Consider the following 8,078-nt stretch of genomic DNA (forward strand, 5'->3'; position numbering starts at 1 on the left):
AAGAAAGAAAAGAGAGGAAGAAGAGAAAAGAAAGAACTTTTAGGTTAGTAGCTAGTAGGAGAGTGAGAGGAAAAAGACAGATAATATCAGCTAAATCAATAATAAAGAGAAGAGAGATACATGGGGCAGAGAGAGAGAGGAGAACAGAAAGAGAAAGAGACACTGACAGAGGGGAAAAAGAGCAAAGGGGAAGAAGAATGACAGAAAGACAAGAGAGACAGAAAGAGAGATCAGATGCTTCATGAAATCAAAACTGATCTGAAAATTCTGTCCGTTCATCGAGCATTAAGCAGATGAGACAGAGAGAGAGAGAGAGAGAGAGAGAGAGAGAGAGAGAGAGAGAAGGAAGGAAGGAAGAAGAGAGAAAGATGAAGCTAGATCTCTGGAACAGAGTTCTGGAGACAATATTTTCCATAATCCAGCTTCACATAGGGTGCCAATAATTCTGGAGCATGTATCTCTCCTTCTTCTTATCCCTCGCTTTTCTTTCTCTTTCTCTCTCTCTCCCTCTCTTAAGGCCACCGCTTTTACGTTAGCGTGAAAAGGCCAATGCAAGCTGACAGCTACAAATGAGGCTGAGTCTTAGCAGAGACGCTGTCCAAACTCAGAGACGCTTTAATCCCACCCAGAATAACCTGCCCCTGTGTGTGTGTGTGTGTGTGTGTGTGTGTGTGTGTGTGTGTGTGTGTGTGTGTGTGTGTGTGTGAGAGAGAATAACCCGCCCGTGAGGAGTTTAGAGATAAAAGTATAAATATATTATCCAGTGTGTTCGGTTGATTAGATTCGGAGACTCAAAATGACTTCACGGCCCAGGCTGAGTGACAGAGTGAGATAAATACATTCTAGTCTGTGTGTGTGTGTGTGTGTGTGTGTGTGTGTGTGTGTGTGTGTGTGTGTGTGTGTGTGTGTGTGTGTGTGTGTTTTAAATGCCATGAAGTTAGAGTTCTATACAGTTATAAATGTCACCACAGTCATGAACAGATCCTCTCTGTAATACAGCGCTGGAGAGAAATGAAAAATGTCTCCTCGGGTTTTACAGCCGAGCGGCGAGTGGGAACGAAGTCGAGATACTTTACTCACACACACTGACTGACACTCACACACACACTGACTGACACACACACACTGACTGACACACACACACACTGACTGACACACACACACACTGACTGACACACACACACTGACTGACACACACACACACTGACTGACACTCACACACACACTGACTGACACACACACACTGACTGACACACACACACTGACTGACACTCACACACACACTGACTGACACACACACACACACTGACTGACACACACACACACACTGACTGACACACACACACACACACTGACTGACACACACACACTGACTGACACACACACACACACACTGACTGACACACACACACACTGACTGACACACACACACTGACTGACACACACACACACTGACTGACACTCACACACACACTGACTGACACTCACACACACACTGACTGACACTCACACACACTGACTGACACTCACACACACTGACTGACACTCACACACACACTGACTGACACACACACTGACTGACACACACACTGACTGACACTCACACACACACTGACTGACACACACACTGACTGACACACACACACACACTGACTGACACACACACACACACTGACTGACTCACACACACTGACTGACACACACACACACACTGACTGACACACACACACACACACTGACTGACACACACACACACACACTGACTGACACACACACACTGACTGACACACACACACTGACTGACACACACACACACACTGACTGAAACACACACACACACTGACTGACATTCACACACACACTGACTGACATTCACACACACACTGACTGACTGAAACACACACACACTGACTGAAACACACACACTGACTGACACTCACACACACACTGACTGACACTCACACACACACTGACTGACACTCACACACACACTGACTGACACTCACACACACACTGACTGACACTCACACACACACACTGACTGACACTCACACACACAGACTGACTGACACTCACACACACACTGACTGACACTCACACACACACTGACTGACACTCACACACACACTGACTGACACTCACTCACACACACTGACTGACACTCACTCACACACACTGACTGACACTCACTCACACACACTGACTGACACTCACTCACACACACTGACTGACACTCACTCTCACACACTGACTGACACACACACACTGACTGACACTCACTGACACACACTGACTGACACTCACACACACTGACTGACACACACACTGAGTGACACTCACACACACTGACACACACACACTGACTGACAAACACACACTGACTGACACTCACTCACACACACTGACTGACACTCACTCACACACACTGACTGACACACAACACACTGACTGACACTCACACACACTGACTGACACACATTACACTGACAGACACACACACTGACTGACACTCACACACACTGACTGACTGACACAACACTACAACTGACTGACACCACACACTCACACACCACTGACTGACACACACACACACTGACTGGACACACCACACACACACCACACACACACACACACACCACACAGACACACTGACACGGACACACACTGACTGACACACACTGACACACACTGACTGACACACACTGACTGACACACACTGACTGACACACACTGACTGACACACACTGACTGACACACACTGACTGACACACACTGACTGACACACACTGACTGACACACACTGACACACACTCACACACACTCACACACACTGACACACACTCACACACACTGACACACACACTGACACACACACACACTAACACACACACACACTGACACACACACACACTGACTGGACACTCACACACACACTGACTGACACTCACTCACACACATGACTGACCACTCACTCACACCCATGACTGACACTCACTCTCACACACTGACTGACACACACACACTGACTGACACTCACTGACACACACTGACTGACACTCACTGACACACACTGACTGACACTCACACACACTGACTGACACACACACTGACTGACACTCACACACACTGACACTCACACACACTGACTGACACACACACACTGACTGACAAACACACACAAACTGACACTAACTCACACACACTGACTGACACTCACTCACACACACTGACTGACACACACACACACACTGACTGACACACACACACACACTGACTGACTCACACACACTGACTGACACACACACACACACTGACTGACACACACACACACACACTGACTGACACACACACACTGACTGACACACACACACTGACTGACACACACACACTGACTGACACACACACACACACTGACTGAAACACACACACACACTGACTGACATTCACACACACACTGACTGACATTCACACACACACTGACTGACTGAAACACACACACACTGACTGAAACACACACACACTGACTGAAACACACACACTGACTGACACTCACACACACACTGACTGACACTCACACACACACTGACTGACACTCACACACACACACTGACTGACACTCACACACACAGACTGACTGACACTCACACACACACTGACTGACACTCACACACACACTGACTGACACTCACACACACTGACTGACACTCACTCACACACACTGACTGACACTCACTCACACACACTGACTGACACTCACTCACACACACTGACTGACACTCACTCTCACACACTGACTGACACACACACACTGACTGACACTCACTGACACACACTGACTGACACTCACACACACTGACTGACACACACACTGAGTGACACTCACACACACTGACACACACACACTGACTGACAAACACACACTGACTGACACTCACTCACACACACTGACTGACACTCACTCACACACACTGACTGACACACACACACTGACTGACACTCACACACACTGACTGACACACATACACTGACAGACACACACACTGACTGACACTCACACACACTGACTGACACACACACACACTGACTGACACACACACTCACACACACTGACTGACACACACACACACTGACTGACACACACACACACACACACACACACACACACACACACACACTGACTGACACACACACACACTGACTGACACTCACTCTCACACACTGACTGACACACACACACTGACTGACACTCACTGACACACACTGACTGACACTCACTGACACACACTGACTGACACTCACTGACACACACTGACTGACACTCACACACACTGACTGACACTCACACACACTGACACTCACACACACTGACTGACACTCACACACACACACTGACTGACACTCACACACACACACTGACTGACACTCACACACACACTGACTGACACTCACACACACACTGACTGACACTCACACACACACTGACTGACACTCACTCACACACACTGACTGACACTCACTCACACACACTGACTGACACTCACTCTCACACACTGACTGACACACACACACTGACTGACACTCACTGACACACACTGACTGACACTCACTGACACACACTGACTGACACTCACACACACTGACTGACACACACACTGACTGACACTCACACACACTGACACTCACACACACTGACTGACACACACACACTGACTGACACACACACACTGACTGACACTCACTCACACACACTGACTGACACTCACTCACACACACTGACTGACACTCACTCACACACACTGACTGACACTCACACACACTGACTGACACTCACACACACTGACTGACACTCACACACACTGACTGACACTCACACACTGACAGACACACACACTGACTGACACTCACACACACTGACTGACACACACACACACTGACTGACACACACACTCACACACACTGACTGACACACACACACACTGACACACACACACACACACACACACACACACACACACACACACACACACACTGACTGACACACACACACACTGACTGACACTCACTCTCACACACTGACTGACACACACACACTGACTGACACTCACTGACACACACTGACTGACACTCACACACACTGACTGACACACACACACTGACACTCACACACACTGACTGACACTCACACACACACACTGACTGACACTCACACACACACACTGACTGACACTCACACACACACACTGACTGACACTCACACACACACTGACTGACACTCACACACACACTGACTGACACTCACACACACACTGACTGACATTCACTCACACACACTGACTGACACTCACTCTCACACACTGACTGACACACACACACTGACTGACACTCACTGACACACACTGACTGACACTCACTGACACACACTGACTGACACTCACACACACTGACTGACACACACACTGACTGACACTCACACACACTGACACTCACACACACTGACTGACACACACACACACTGACACTCACACACACTGACTGACACACACACACTGACTGACAAACACACACTGACTGACACTCACTCACACACACTGACTGACACTCACTCACACACACTGACTGACACACACACACTGACTGACACTCACACACACTGACTGACACTCACACACACTGACAGACACACACACTGACTGACACTCACACACACTGACTGACACTCACACACACTGACTGACACACACACACACACACACACACTGACTGACACACACACACACTGACTGACACACACACACACACTGACTGACACTAACACACACACACTGACTGACACTAACACACACACACTGACTGACACTCACACACACACACTGACTGACACTCACACACACACACTGACTGACACACACACACACACACTGACTGACACACACACACACACACTGACTGACACTCACACACACACACACACACTGACTGACACTAACACACACACACTGACTGACACTCACACACACACACTGACTGACACTCACACACACACACACACACTGACTGACACTCACACACACACACACACACACACACACACATTGACTGACACTCACACACACTGACTGACACTCACACACACACACTGACTGACACACACACACACATTGACTGACACTCACACACACTGACTGACACTCACACACACACACTGACTGACACTCACACACACACACACACACACACACACACACACTGACTGACATTCACACACACTGACTGACATTCGCACACACACTGACTGACACTCGCACACACACTGACTGACACTCGCACACACACTGACTGACACTCGCACACACTGATTGACACTCACACACACTGACTGACATTCACACACACTGACTGACATTCACACACACACTGACTGACACTCGCACACACACTGACTGACACTCGCACACACACTGACTGACACTCGCACACACACTGACTGACACACACACACACACACTGACTGACACACACACACACACACACACACTGACTGACACACACACACACACACTGACTGACACTCACACACACTGACTGACACTCACACACACTGACTGACACTCACACACACACTGACTGACACTCACACACACTGACTGACACTCACACACACTGACTGACACTCACACACACACTGACTGACACTTACACACACTTACTGACGCTCGCACACACTGATGCTCACACTTACTGATGCTCACACTTACTGATGCTCACACACACTGATGCTCACACTTATTGACTCTCACACACACTGATGCTCACACACACTGATGCTCACACTTACTGACTCTCACACACACTGATGCTCACACTGACTCTCACACTTACTGATGCTCGCACACACTGATGCTCGCACACACTGATGCTCGCACACACTGATGCTCGCACAAACTGATGCTCGCACACACTGATGCTCGCACACACTGATGCTCGCACACACTGATGCTCGCACACACTGATGCTCACACACACTGATGCTCACACTTACTGACTCTCACACACACTGATGCTCACACACTTACTGATGTTCGCACACACACACACACACACACTGATGCTCACACTTACTGATGCTCGCACTTACCGATGCTCGCACACACTGATGCTCACACTTACTGATGCTAACACTTACTGATGCTCACACTTACAGTACTGATGCTCACACACACAGTACTGATGCTCGCACACACTGATGCTCGCACACTTACTGTTGCTCACACACACTGACACACACACACACACACACACACACACACACACACTGATGCTCACACACTGATGCTCACACACTGATGCTCACTCACAGTGATGCTCACACACACTGATGCTCACACACACTGATGCTCACACACTGATGCTCACACACACTGATGCTCACACACACTGATGCTCACACACACTGATGCTCACACACACTGACGCTCACACACACTGACGCTCACACACACTGATGCTCACACACACTGATGCTCACACTTACTGACGCTCGCACACACTGATGCTCACACTTACTGACGCTCGCACACACTGATGCTCACACTTACTGATGCTCACACTTACTGATGCTCACACTTACTGATGCTCACACTTACTGACTCTCACACTTACTGACGCTCGCACACACTGATGCTCACACTTACTGATGCTCACACTTACAGTACTGATGCTCGCACACACAGTACTGATGCTCGCACACACAGTACTGATGCTCGCACACACAGTACTGATGCTCGCACACTTACTGTTGCTCACACACACTGACACACACACACACACACACACACACACACACACTGATGCTCACACTTACTGATGCTCACACACACTGATGCTCACACACACTGATGCTCACACTTACTGATGCTCGCACACTTACTGATGCTCGCACACACGGATGCTCGCACACTTACTGATGCTCACACACTGACACACACACACTGATGCTCACACTTACTGGATGCTCACACACACTGATGCTCGCACACTTACTGATGCTCACACACACACTGACCCCCACACACACACAC

The sequence above is a fragment of the Tachysurus fulvidraco genome, chromosome 1 (genome assembly GCF_022655615.1).
Source record: "Tachysurus fulvidraco isolate hzauxx_2018 chromosome 1, HZAU_PFXX_2.0, whole genome shotgun sequence".
Classification (NCBI taxonomy): Eukaryota; Metazoa; Chordata; class Actinopteri; order Siluriformes; family Bagridae; genus Tachysurus; species Tachysurus fulvidraco.